The 14,684-nt window shown below is 44.3% G+C and overlaps 1 protein-coding gene across 9 annotated transcripts in view; it reads left to right on the top strand.

The window, feature by feature from the left end:
* Nucleotides 1-14,684, top strand: part of AGAP1 (ArfGAP with GTPase domain, ankyrin repeat and PH domain 1) — a 647,020-nt gene that overhangs the window by 575,350 nt on the left and 56,986 nt on the right. The gene's annotated exons all lie outside the window — the stretch shown is intronic.

The following is a 14,684-nucleotide window of genomic DNA, read 5'->3' as shown; positions in this document are numbered from 1 at the left end:
GAGTATGAGAGTAGGCTTTGTTTTTAAGCCACTCATTCCATTTCTTCCTTTTCATTAATGACGGTGATAAACCTTTTTCGAGTAGAATCAGTCATAAAGACATGATGCTTCTAAAAGATGCTACTTCATGATTGCTGTGAGATGGGCAGTTTCAACTCATTTGAACCCTCTTTTTTTTCCATAAATGTCACCTTTCCAAGGACACCTCCAACAGGAAAGTGCTGTGAATTAGGGGTCCTTAGCCATAAGGCAGCCAGTATAAAGAAAAATGTGTTTCCTTTCGAGGGTGTCCCCTGGAGATGGGGATCAACCACTCGATTCTGGTTTGTTGACTGACCTCCAGATATTGCACCCAGCTGTGTAGCAAGCCCTGTCTACACCTCCCCCAAGAGAAAAGAAAGGGGTATCACCTGGTGACTCCCAACAATGATCACAGAACCAGACAGGGCAAATTAGGTTTTCGCTGCATTGAAAAAAAGAATGTGTGGTATCGGCTGGATCAGCTTAGACATCAAGTTCCAAGAGTTAATGTACAGTGAGGAGAAAGTACTGGGGGAAATGAGCTAGACTGGGCTAGAGTGCCCTCCATGGGGCCTTTATCCCTTCCTGATTGAGCAGCTCTACAGGATGGTTGTGACCAGACAAGCTGGGTATGCCCATAGGTCGCCAAAAAAAGGAGCAAGGAATTGGACAGTGTTGTTCCTGGGGAATTCACAGGGGCGGTCCACCAGCTCTGGGTATTTTGAGAAGCTCCTTTCTTTGGTCAAGACCTTGTCTTTCCTTCTCATCTTTCTCCTCCCTAAATATTTACTCAAATGAGGATTTTCTGAATCATGGCTTTGCTATTCCACATATGTAAAATATATGACTGTCTGCCTTTCTCGACTGTTGTCATTTGTATCACCTATTTTCAATGTACAAATTAGGAAACCAAAGGTCAGCTTTACCAAAGACACAGCTAGCCCAGTCATCATTACTCTTTCTATTAGCTGCATTAAATCTGTTTGAAATTACAAATTTTGAAAGAAATAGAATTGTAATAAAAGCAGAGAAGCATCACAGTTCTAGTGGATGAATAGAGGGCCAACCTTGGAGGAAGGAGATCCATGTTCAAGGGGTATCTCTTTGTGACTCTCTGTAAAACTAATAGTCTAACAAACTATTACTTTGTAATCATGTACCTATAAATAAAAAATTAAATTAAATTTTAAAAATAACGACAAGGTAATCTGGTGGACAGAGAGTAGATTTGGTGAGATCTTGGGGATTTTCCAATGTCACATGCTCAGGTTCTGTTATGGTTGTCCAGGTCCCAAGTTACAACCTTAGAGTCGTAACAGCCCTGACCGTTCTGCCCAGGGCAAAAGAAAACAGAAGGCCAGAAGTTTGTATTACTTGGGGTCATGCATAGGAAGCTACAGCAGGTGAAGGGAAGGTGGAAATATGTTGGAGATAAGCCCCCATATTGTCTCATTGGAATAGAGATGAGACCCACCTTGTAATTAGTTGGTCACACCCCTCTTGGGCTCATACCACTGCCCCTAATCATTCCAGAGGAGTTGCCAGTTTACATTGATGAAGGACATTCTATGTCAATAGTTGGCAATACTTTTGAAATCCTAGGTCTGGACTAATAGCTCATCATCATTGTGATGTCCACATACTGTTGTGTCTCTGTGAGGTCATCTCATCTATGACACAATAATAAGCCCTCCATGTTTTCCTGTCCTGCCCTTGCTGCCACCCTCCCAAGAGCAGATCACAAGAAAGTCAACTAATGTGCTAGATACTTCATTTCCTTTGACTATCCAGAATACCCATGAAACAGGTTTATCCCTTGCTCGTGTCACATGACTGGTCCAAATGGCAAATGTCTCCATGAAACAAAGAGCTATCATTTTTCCTAACAATATTCTCCTGGTGTTACGTGACTAAGAGCCACAGCTTGTGAACCAATGAGCAATGGAAGAAGCGTGAGCATGTTGTAACACATTACAAAAAATCATCAGGCTCGGGCCTCTCAAATCCCCAGTGGGAGCTTTTCAGTTTGAAAGTTCCCTGTAACAGTGAAATTCAGCTATCCCATATCACCCTTCCCCTGTCGGGTCTTCCTGTGAATTTAGTAGTCCTCTGTGATTTCTCCTGACATTGAGAGCCTGTGGCATTGTTCCTTAGTTGTCCCTTGTTCTCACCATGTGACTCAACATCTTCTTGCCTCTTCTCTTCTGTTATTATTAATGGTAATAATGCTTCTCTCTGAACTCCATCAAAAGAGATGAGAATGAATGAATTATCATTATAAAGATAACACAAAGGGCCTATAGAGAGTGTTGTGCTTAGAGGCAAGAAGACCTTGATTCAAATCCTATCCCCGAATCAGTGGGCAAATGGCTCTACCTCACTCAGCCCCAGATAACTCCCTAGAATTTATCTCTTAGGTCACAGCTGAGTCTGTGCAGGACAACACACATCAGATGGATTTCTTTTGGTCTCCTCTTAGAAGGGCAGTGGCAAGGGTAGGACTGCAAAATATGGATGGTTTGCTTTCAGTATCCCAGGGGAGATGATACATCTTGAGATCACAGGGCCATTGCAGTATGTGATCATCATGATGATGCCGAGTTATTAGTTCAGACCTAGGATATTAAAAATAGTGGTGACTATTGACATGGAATGCTCCTTTACCATTGTAGATTGGCAGCTGGTATGTCTGGAGCCTACCAGAGGTTTAGGGAGGGTTAAGTCTGAAAAATGGGAGCCCAACTAAAGGGTTTGGACATTCACTTGTCAGGTAGTGGGGAGCCACTGAAGATGTTTGGTCATGCCTGTAGGCTGAGTCGGGCATAGGGTCAAGGATAGGTCAAAGGAAGAAGAGACTAGAAATGAGACCATTTTAAAAGCTATTGCAACATCACTATACCTAGGGAGGCTAATGAAGCCCCAAAGTCTGGAAGGATTGACTCAGATCTAACAAGAATCTCATTAGGTCCCTGTATCTTTGCCTCATTAAGATGCATCAACCAGAAAGCTCAGGCTCAAATTTCAGAACAGAATTCTTTTTCTTGACCCTGGGCTTCCAAGAGTCTTCAAATGCTGGGAGAGGCAGCTGTGAGTCGATTTAATTATTGCATTAAAGCCCACACTAAAAAGGTACTTCTCAATTTGTGGTCTGCCTCTTGCCCTCTTTTCCAGATTACAGCGGAGGCCACAGGGTCCACTTAGCCAGATGTCCCCCACCCCCAGGGAGCCCCGCCTATTCCATCTCATTAAGAATTGTGTCTCAGACTGGGGCACCCTGTTGGAGCAACCCTAAGTTTGAAGTAAAATGCAGGGAAGGTGAAAAGACACCAATCAGGCCCCCCCTGAAACCAAACAGAAACAGTACTGTCCCATCAACACCCAAAGAGAAAGCTAAAAAATGTTAGTGCTGCCAATAGCTGACCCACATCCAGATTGCGGGCCTCCTAGCCCTTGATTAGGTCAGCTTTCGAAAGCTTATAATTGCTTCCAGCGATTATCGGCCTCCCTGAGAACTGGCGCCCCAACTTGGAAAGCATGTGACAAATTAAAGCTGACTGCTGTTGAAGGAGTATTGACTTCCCATTTCTAAACAGGGGAATCATTAGTCAAGAAAAGCATCTTTTAATTACTCCCAGGAAAGGGGGGGGGAGCGAGAAAATCTTTCAGCATGGATCTTGTAACAACTGCCATTTCTTTTCATCGCATTCAATATTAAATTTATTGTCCAAGGGGAGGGGGATCATGCCCTCCATCCCTCCCTTTGTAATGTCAGTTTAATTTGGAGTGAGAAGTCAAATTAGGGTAGATCAATGTTACAACAATTAACTGGGTCTGGAGCAAAATCAGAATTTTCCTCTCTAATTGCTATCGATACCATTTAAGCACACACTTAAAATATCGATTTAAGTTGGCGAGGCTAAAGTGGTGTGTGGATAGCAATGGTGGGCAGAATTGACTGGACCTTAGAAGTAAGAAGAAAGGCATTTTCTGTTTTTGACTTCAGAAAACACTGGCCTTTAACAAGCATGAGGAATAAATAATGCAAAGTTCTTAGACAACAGGACCCAGAGAAGGAGTTTTGAACTTCAGGATCCAGAGAACTGGGTTCAAGCCTCAACTTTTTCATTAGCTATATCACCTTGTAGAAGTCAACACAGAGATCATATCATCAAGTTAGAACTAGAAAGGACCTCTTTAGGAGTCATTTATGTATATGTACTTATATTTGTTTAGAGGCAACTAATTGACAGAATGGACAGAGTGCCCTGGAATCAAGAAGACTCATCTTCATGAGTTCAAATCTAGCCTTAGATACTTAACTAGATGTGTGACCCTGAGCAAGTCACTTCACCCTGTTTGCCTCGGTTTGCTCATCTGTCAAATGGGCCAGAGAAGGAATGGCAGATCAAGCCAGTATCTCTGCCAAGAAAACTCCAATTAGGGTTATGAAGAATTGACCATGATGGAAAAATGACTCAACAACAAAAGTATTTGTACAAGTTGGCTCCTGTTACAAAATGGAATCTCCTTCAGGACAGAAATGCTTTCATTTTTTTTTTCTTTTTATCCAACATGCATAGCGCAGCATCTGACATGTAATAGACAATAATTGCTTGTCAGATGATTGGATTGAAGCCCAGCTTTCTCAGTTATTAGGGGACCAAAGTCAGACCCAGAGAGGGAACATGTTAACCCAAAGCAACTCCTAAGTTGATAAACATCAGAGTTGAGAATCCTACTTTTGACTTTAGGACCTTGCCAAAGACAACCCTGAGAAGACTAATAAAAATATTCCAAACAGAATCATTTAATAACAGATCATTAGCCCTAGAAGGAACCTTAGAGATCTTTTGCTCCAGTGGTCCTCAAATTGGAATCCACAGACTCCTAGGGATTTCTGAGCTCCTTTTAAGGGATCCTTGAGGTCAAAACAAATTTCATAATAATACTGAGATATTTGCATTTCAAATACAGAAAGTCTCTTGAGATATAAACTGATTTTTAAAAAACTCAAGGTGGGGGAAAGGTGATGCCTCAATAACAAATATTTTTGTTGTAAAAGTGTCCCAAGACCAAAGAGCTGGAGAACAGATGATCTATTCTACCCTCAATCATTTTACAGTTGTGGAAACTGAGACCCAGGAAGGAAAGTAGCTACAAGGGGAGTCGATGACCAAAATGGGTTTCAAGCCCAGATTACCTGAGGCTAAGTCCTCTCCTCATACTCGACCATGCTGTTTTTTCATCTTTCAAAAGGGAATAAAGAGACTAGCCCTCCAAAGCTCCCAGATCAAAGATGCAAAAATGCTTTAATAAACTAAAATCATTCTAACAAGTATAAACTCTTACCATCCCCAACATCTTAAGCATGCTTATAAATGAAGCATTCCAGTTGAGAAATTTTCAATGTCATATGGATGTGAACCTCTTCCTTAGCACAGGTAGACACTGAATGAATAGTCAGCAAACTGAGATGGGTTTTTTTTCCCTTCCCTTCCTTCTTTATGATGGGCAAGTCACTAAGGCTGTTTGAGGAGCTGTTCAGGATGTGATTCTGCTTTCATATCTGTACAGCAGTGAAAATCATTTCCTAACCTTACGACCAGGCAGAGCCCTCTGGTGTAGCTTTCTGGTCGGTAATTCTTCCTTCCCACACCAGCCCTATCTCTCCCTCTACTGTCTCTGTAACTCGACCCAGAGACATCCAATTGACACATAAAGCCACTCTAGTTTTCATAGAGGATGAACACCTTATTTACCTAGCAGTCTCAATCCTGGTGACTTGTAGGTAAAAAAAGAAAAGAAAAAGAAAATCAAAGAGCTGCCCAAGACTCATCCACAATTGCCTTCTAAGTCCTGTGAAAGCAGGGGCAGAATCTCCTTCATCTCTTTGATTCTTCTTACAAGTGAAATGACTAGGCTGATTTCTGGGAACCACCATGTGGCTTTCTCAGTCCACAGAACAAACATCTTTTTCCATTTTTGGTGTTTTTTCTCTATTATTTAAATCCACCCTAGTGCCTATACTCCCCTCTCCTCCTTCACCTATTAAAAAAAAAAAAGTCTCTCCAGATAAGAAGATTCAGTCCCCAGCTCCAAAAATCTGTGAGGAAGACCAGCAGCCAACTCCCAGATGAAATAAGTTTGTCCTGATGATGTTACTTTGCCCCCCTTTGATTTTCCGACCCAACTTTCATCTTATTTATGCACTTGGAGATATTGACGAAGGAAAAAAAAAATATATCCAAACTAGAAATAATTGGATGCCTCCTGCCGGCCTCTCTGAGATGGTCAATGCGAGAGGACCTCCACGTTGCTTTGTCTTGTTCGGTTTGATCATAAGACGGGGAGGGGGAGCCACATAATCGTCTTCATCTCAAATTCCTGGCATAAGGATGCACTTTTATGAGGATGGCCCGAGGGAACAGCAGTCCCTCTCCGCTCCCAGAATCGTCAGATCTGATGGTTTTTCCACAGTTGTTGGCCTGGGGAGGTCAGTGTTTTTGTCTCTTTTGAATGTTCATCAGCACTGGACATCTTTTACTATTTTCTTTATTTTTTTTTTGGTAGGGGGTGGGGTCACATAAAGGGGAGAAAAGGAGATGGGAAGATGACATGGAGAGGAAGAGGGATAGATGGGAATCCAAAAAAAAAAAAAAAAAAAGGCCTGTGCTCTGAAGGGCTGACCAGAGCCCATCTGCAATTGGGTGGCATCTGCTCCCCACATGTCACTTCCCTCATTAACAAGCAATTGAATTAATTAAATGCTACTCAGAACACGCATAACAAGCTACCGGCAGTGTCCAAATTAGCGCTGATAATCAAGGATGATTTCCTTTATTATCCTGCTAAGTGGTGTGCAGGCTCTCCTCTCCCTGTCTGCCCTCATCTATTTACATACCCTCCGCTCCTGCCTTTGCAAGCCAGGGTTATCTTACCTAGTTAATTTGCCACGATCACCAAGCATGGCGGATTGATATCCCTGCCTCTGCTGAAGCAAGCCCCCCCTTCCCTTTCCTCCCTCCCCCAGCCCGATCCTTTGTAGCTCAAGCTCACTGATAAATTAAAAGCCACCCCTGTGGTCTCTCAAGTGAGTAATAGAGGCAGAAATTTCATTTTGCAACTGGCTGATTTAATGATCCAAAGGGTAATTAATGGCCTGATTATCTTAATGTTAAATATGTCCGGCAGCAATTACTGTGACCTCCCGCTTGTCAAGGTCCGGGCTATGCTCTTCTTTCAATTAAGTTCTCTGGGGTTTAATGGTATGAATAAACTCCTCTGATTCTATCATTCCGGACTCTGAGATTTCAGCAAGCTAGGGGCTCGTTTGGAGTTTTAATCAGCCCGTCTTCTACTTGAGTGATCAGAGTTAACAATTATAACAAGGACAGTTTAACTTTCTTCTCTCTCCCCCCATCCTCCCCCCATCCACTCCCATACTTTCCACTTCTCTTTTCTTTTTTGCTCCTTTCCTCCCCCGGTTTGGTTTGCATCTAAATTCTCTGAGGGAGAATTCCATGTTCATTGCTGTCTGGGTTCGTTTCGTCTTAGTAGATACAAATTATCATGTGAATGCGGCTGTATTTTTCGATTTGACAGACTTAATTAATTGGCAGGAGCACCCGAAAAATGACGGTGCCACTAATTGCAACTCAAAGTGAATCCCCGTCACTGCAGTGTGCCTGTCAGCAGGCGTGCCCAGGCCCCCTCCTCGGCCAGCGTCTGTAGATGGTTCCCATTTCAGGTCGTCCCTCTCGTCGGGACTGTGATCCTCTGTGATCACAGTAAGAGGCTCCAATGTGCCTTTGGGTTTTCCAGGCATGCCGTTTGTGCGCCAGAATGACATTTACTGCCAATAAAGCTTATACATCTGTGGTTATGCAAACCAAACAGCTGCTGGGGGACTAGAGATTTTACTTAAGATGTTTTATCAACTTCTCTTAGTGGGGATACACTGAATCAAACTGTGAGAGTCATAACTCACTTAGCGCCAGTCTCCTGACTGAGCGTCCTCATTACTGCATCTCTAAATATGCCCAAGAGTTGATGGGATGTGGGTGCCTGCTTCAGAAATATTCCCCTATAAATATTCAGCCAGTTAGTAAAATGCACAGATTATGAGTCCATTAACAGGCCTTAAAGATCACACCTGGAGAGCACAGGCAAAGACTGAGCTTGCGGCTTTAGCCTGGATACAGACAAGCCATCTCCTCAACTGTGACCAGCCAGGATGGGCAAAGCAGGCCTTTCCCTTTGAAGCCCTCCAGGGACTGCCATGTACAGGGAAGCCCCTAGCTCAAAGATCTGGCCTGGTATGAAACAAATGAGAGGCGAAAGCTTTAAAAAGTAATCAAATGAACTGACATCATTTTAAAAATATGTTGAGGTTTGCAAAAGGCTTCACTTACATGCTCTCTTTTGCACTTCAAAATAATGCCATGAGAGAGGATTGTCTCCATTTGGTAGATGAGAAAATGGCTCAGAAAGATTGTTTTGTCTCTAGTTACATAGTTTAGTAACTGAGAACTGGGATTCAGACTCAAATCTCTCCTGACTCCAAACATATTCTCCCTTTAAAAGCGGGGGGGAGGTGGAGAGAGAGAGACAGAGACAGAAGGAAGAAATGAAGGAAGTACAGAAGACATAGGGAGAAGAGAAAGAGAAATAAAGAGAGAGAGAGAGAGAGAGAGAGAGAGAGAGATGCTTCTTGTCTTTACACCATGGTTATTGTATTGAACCCACTATTTTAATTAAGTCAAATGATTCAACAAAAACAATGCAACATTCTACCCTCCTTATTCCCCCTAATAATCTCCTAGATTCCATTGTCTCCTCTCTGGTACCAAGGTTGGTTGACTCTCATTCCTGTTGCATCATCAGTTCATGCAACTCTTCCATTGTTCTCTGAATTCCATATACCGGGGAGCATTTGCTTCTTGACAGTGCTCCCCGTTACCATCGGTTCAGCCATTCCCCAGCTCATGGGATTCACCTGATGTCTTGTTCTTTGCTCCCATGGAAAGGGCTCTTCTCCCTCTCCCAACACCAAGGTCCATTCTGCAGTGGGAGTGTCAGTAAGCCTCAGTCTAAGGCTGACCTTTGCATACTCTTCCAATAAAAAAATGCAGAGTGCTTTGTAGACACAATCTTCATCTGAGCCTCAGAAAAGACTCAGAGAAGCACGTGCTTCAGCAGAAAAAGCATGAGATTGGTTCTCATAGAACCAGGGTCCAAATCACAGCTCTGATACTATGTTTTTTCCCCTCAGTCCTCCAAGGGCAAGTTCTGTAGTTGGTTTTTGTCACCTCAGTCAAAGCAGTGAATATCATCTCTGGACCCCAGGCAAGCTCCAGAGGCCCTTGGGCACTCTATAACACCAGAAAAGTGGCTCCCCCTCTGGGCCTCACTTTCCTCACCTGTAAAATGAGGGTATAAACAAGTTGATCTCTAATAAAACAACCATCTGACTACCTTAGGAAAGACACATATACAAGTTCATGTAGTGTCAGGAGTCTTGCCCAGCTGAATTTTCAGGGAAAGCAAAGAATGAATCAAAACCAACTTTAAGGCTTTTAAGGCTGGAAAGCTGAGAATAGGTAAGCAACTGGCTGTGTGAAATTAGCTTCAGATTTGGAGCCAAAAAAACTAGGTTTGGGTTCTCTCCCTGGACAAATCATTTCCTCTCCAGGCCTCTTCATCTGTAAAATTAAGGGATGGGACTTGATGGTCTCTGAGGTCCTTTCCAGGCATAGGGTGTGAACTTTGTAAGAAAATCTCTTAATCGATGTCTCCATATAATTGATTTCTTTTATAATCCTAAGTATTTTATTCATTTGAAAACAGGATTCTAAGAAGGGGTCCACAGGTTTTGCCCAGTTACTACAAATAGGGTCTGTGACCCTAAATGGGCAAAGAGCCCTTGCCTATGAAAGCACATCATCTCCCTGAGTTTTCTCATGGGAGAATTGGTTTGGATACCTCTGAGGCCCCTTCCAGTTCTAAATTAGGATACTATGAGGGCTGCCTCCATGACCTTGGCCAGGTCACTTACCCATTTGGGCCTCGGTTTCTTTGTAAAATGAGTGAGTGACATTAGATGATCTCTGAGATTCCGGTTCTAGGGGTGCAATTCCAACATTAATCATGAAAGGGTAACATTGAACATGTCTCTCACGCACATTCATGTGATCATGTGTATACAAATGCCTAAAAATATAAATGTGCATGTACACTGATCCCCCCTCATCAAAGACAGTAGAATAGATAGATGATTGGAAGAATAGGCAGGTGGATGGTAGAGACAGGGACAGGGTTACAGCAGTGGGAAGGGGAGAGGAGAGAGGGGGCAGGAAAGTCCAGGGAGGAAAGGGAATGGGCAGCTGGGCAGTCACCCCTCCCAGCCTGCAGCCCCTTCACCCTCTTAGTTCTTCCAGCAGACAGACATATAGATGCTTTGGGGAGCTAATCAGACACTGGAGGTTGCAACATCTCCACACTTGGCTGGTAATCGATCCCTTCTCAGCCTTCCCAAGTGCCCCTAGAAGATTTAGAGCTAATTGGCCTGTCCAGTCATTTGGTATTGGAGCCTGGTCCTAATTGGTAGATTCTGTAATCTCCCCGGTGTGGTCACCTGTGTGAGCAGGCTCACCTGGGAGCCCAGGATGGGGGGGATGGGGAATTGACAAACCAGCAGGTAAAGATGGAAGGGGCAGCCATGCCCTGGCATGGCAGAGGTTAGGGCTTGAATGCTTGTGGCTAGGTGTCTGGCATCCACTGGCTGTTTGCTCTCTCACAGCAGCCCTGACTGACCGACCCTTCAAAGGTGTCTCCCTGGCTCCCTTCTCCCCCTGCCAATTCAAGAAAGGCTGAAGTTCACCTCCATATGTGATGATTCCTCCCATGACCCACCTTCCCCCAGCCCCAATCTCTCAGACAGAGAGGAAGGAATAGCCCCCCACCCTCTTCCATACTGTCTGACCTTGGGTGGTCATTGCATCCAAACTGCAAGGGTCCTAGAATCCATTGATCCTTAAGCTCTCAGTTGACAAATAAACCCCTAGAGGCTGACTGCTGTCCTCCTTCCTCCAAGCCCAGCCCTCCAGCTGCTGCCAATACTTTTCTGACTTATTTCCTCTTCACTGCTGCCCTTGGTATCATGATTTTTTTTAACCAACCCTGTGATTTTGTTCATATACATATATATATGCATGTACACATGTGTGTAGAAGACATGCATGCATATAATTCCTGGTGTGGAAACTCCCTTCACTTATGCACTTGAGCACCTAGGGCCCTGAGAAGTGACCCTGAACAAGTTGAACTTAACAGAATGTTTTAGACTTGAACATTTTGGAGATCTGAGCCATCAGACTGGTCACCTCATGTCATTCACCTGCCCAGAGATGACCCCCGCCAAGCATCATGTCTTCTGTCTCCTGCTCCTTTAAAGAAGACAGAGAACAAGGGAAAGATCAATGAAAACCATAAGGAGCATAAACATTTTCGAGCTGGTTAATCTTGGTTGTTTTTGGCCAAGCAATCTCGAGTGGAAATGGGCCCCATCGGAACTTACTAGAAACAGATCACTTTCTAAATCATCATCATCATCATCATCATCATCATCATCATCATCATCACAATCATCACTTTAAGCCTTCCAAAGCCTCTAATTACCTGCTCACATTGGAGTCTCTCAACACCCTCTGACAATGTTGGGTGCCCCCAATGTTGGGTGGAGGGAGGAAGGAGGCTCCACCTAGGATGTCATCAGGGTAGAGAACTCCCAGGATGAAAATTCCTTGCACCCACACAGGTTAGCAGCTCTTCTCTAACTTCTAGTCTAGAATCCAGGGAAATCTGAGGACCTGCCCAGGGTCACACAGCCAGGACTGGAGAGAAGCAGGGCTGGAACCCCATTCCATTCATTTAACCATGATGACAGAAATCCTGTCCCCTCCATTTCCTTGACTCCTCTTCCAGGATGCCATCTTTCCCCCTCAAAATCAGAGAACAAGACTGGTAATCACCTTGGCCCCCAGCACTGCAATAGGTCTTCATTGGGGCTCAGTCCTTTGTAGCACTTTGTGTAAGGCGACCCCAAGGCACATGTATATTGGCACAAGGAACTATTCTGCTTGTGCCCAAAGTTGGCAGCAGGCTAGCATAGTCTCTGGATGGCCAAGGCTGAGCTGTGGGAGGGTGTGCTGGGGTTGGTCTTGTGAGATAGAAGAGTGGGGAAAATAAGCTAGAATGACTAGGAGGAATATGGAGCCAAGACTGAATAAGTCAAATAATTCCAGAACCTCATGGTTGCAGTTTATCACCTTCAGTTGTCTTCAGCTCCCATTTATTACAATGCTATGAGCCCAGAATGGAGGACAGAGAAGCCTAATATTTGGGGGGAGATTTCTCCACTCATTTAGCGTTGGCTTGGGGCTTTTGTTTTGTTTTTAAAGAATAATGTAGTAAAGTAGCCCATTGAAAATGGTCAGGCTTCTGCCTGATGAAATCACTGCTTACTTTTCCATAGAAATCCCAACCCCTGTCCCTGGCTCATAGGTGGTTCATAATGATGTGTGATTAGCCCACTAACTAACCATTATGAATCTGCGATGAAACTCCTCAAGGACAGGGACTGTCTTTTGCCTCTTTTCTAGAGATGAGCACAGTGCTCAGCGTGTTGTTGTTCAGTAAATAATGGGATAACGAGGTGGCAGTGGATAGAGCCCTGGACCTGGCGTCAGGAAGTTCTGAGTTCAGATCTGGCCTCAGACATTTCACCATTATGATCCTGCACAAGTCACATATCCCTGCTTCAGTTTCCTGTAAAATGAGCAAGAGAAGGAAATGGCAAGCCACTGCAGGATCTCTGCCAAGAAAACCCCAAATAGGCTCAAGAAGGGTCAGAAGCAACTAGACAGTAGCCACATCTATCTCAGGGACAAGGTGCTGAGATATGGGCAGAAGGACTTACTAGCAAACATGGTGGAATAGAAAGCATTGGGTTTTCTGTGAGCCATCCACCTAGGACCAACAGTCTCAGGATATGTCATTGTGAGTTTCTATGAAATTGTGTGTAACTCTGGGACTCCCCTCCTTGGGTTTCTGTGCCTCCATTCCACGGTCAATGGGGATGACACTTGCCTTCAAGTATCTAAAAGACTGCCCCAGAGCAGAGGGTTCGGTTTGTGCTGCTTGGTCCACAAGGGCAGAACCGGGGACGGAAGGTTTGGAAGGGAGGACAGGAGAAACGGCTGGTGAGGCTGAGTAGGGTTGATGTTCCTCCTAATAATTGGGCCACCTCAAGGAGTGATGGGTCCTTCCTCACTGAAGAGCTGCAGGTCACTACCAGGTGTATTGCTCAGGATTCTGTTGCCTTTACAAACTAGGCTAGGTGGCCATAAAGGTCCCTTCCAATTCTCAGGTTCTGTGGTTCTTCATCAAGGAGTGAAAAATAATTCTACAAAGCTTTTCTCACCATGAAGGCTGCAAGACAGGATGGTTTTAACTAAGCATTGGGAGGGTATGAAAAAGCCATTCATGGTTTTTTTCACCAGTAGTCTTGGAACCTCCAGGTCAGGGGAATTAAATCACTTGCTCCTGCCTCAGGAAAGGATCAGCTTGGCTTTGAGTTAAGAGTGTGGGCCCTAGTCTCCCTGACTCCTCACGTCTTGTCCATTGTCAGCAATGGCATGCTACTCCCCGAATCCGATGGGTTGCGTTTTTTTCTCCTTTAGGTAATGATTATAGGTGGGGAACTTCTGAAACAAATTCCTACTGCAGCTGTTTTTCATCTGGTTGTGAAGCTGCTATCAAAGGACGCTCCCCCTAAACTCTCCATTCCCATCGCCTTCACAGGATAACCTTGAAACCCTGGCTGACACATTTCTAACACTATCCGCAGTCCTCTAGGCGAATTGGGATGGCATTAAACAGTCCTGGTTATTGTTGAAAGGGCCAGAGTCTGGAGCACACAGAGAAAGAAAAGGCTAGCTTTTTTAATGTCCATAATTTCCCAACAAAATTCAGCTTTTGACCGAAAGGTAACGAGATCTAACTGTTGCAGAAAATGCTGGTCAGAGATACGTCAATTGTTACACAACAAGGATTCGGCTTTTCATTGGTGAGGGAACTCCAATGAGCATCCTATGAAGCTGCTTCTGTGCATTAGGAACTGGGCTTTAGAGACAAAGATGATGTCCATTCTGTTCAAAAAGCCTTTATTAAGCTTCTAGTGTTTGCCATGCACTGTGCTAGGCTTTAGAAATGGAAAACAATCTCTGCCCCCAGTGGCTTTGCATTGTGGAGCTGCCACTGTTGTAAATGGACATTTCTGCCTTAGCAAGTTTGCCCCTTGCCCGGGGAGGCCCAGACTTTTCCAAACCCAGGGAGACCCGTACTTGACACTTTCCTGGCTTCTTTGGGCCTACCACCCAAACTTGTGTCACTCGGAATTTCCTTTGAGAAACCAAGTTCACCTTCATGTAATGGTGAAACCCCAGGGTAGAACCTTATGAAGTGAGGGTCAGTCTCTTGACTATTGACTTCCATTGGACTCAGGGGACAGTGAAGTTGCCAGCTGAATGGAATGGCTAAGTCAAAGGCTTGATACTGAAAGAATCATACATACCTAGCCTGGGAAGTTCATGGCCTTAGAAAAA

The sequence above is a fragment of the Macrotis lagotis genome, chromosome 5 (genome assembly GCF_037893015.1).
Source record: "Macrotis lagotis isolate mMagLag1 chromosome 5, bilby.v1.9.chrom.fasta, whole genome shotgun sequence".
In the NCBI taxonomy this organism is placed as follows: Eukaryota; Metazoa; Chordata; class Mammalia; order Peramelemorphia; family Peramelidae; genus Macrotis; species Macrotis lagotis.
Note: the sequence above shows the minus strand (reverse complement) of the source record. Positions and strands in the feature narration are given on the sequence as shown.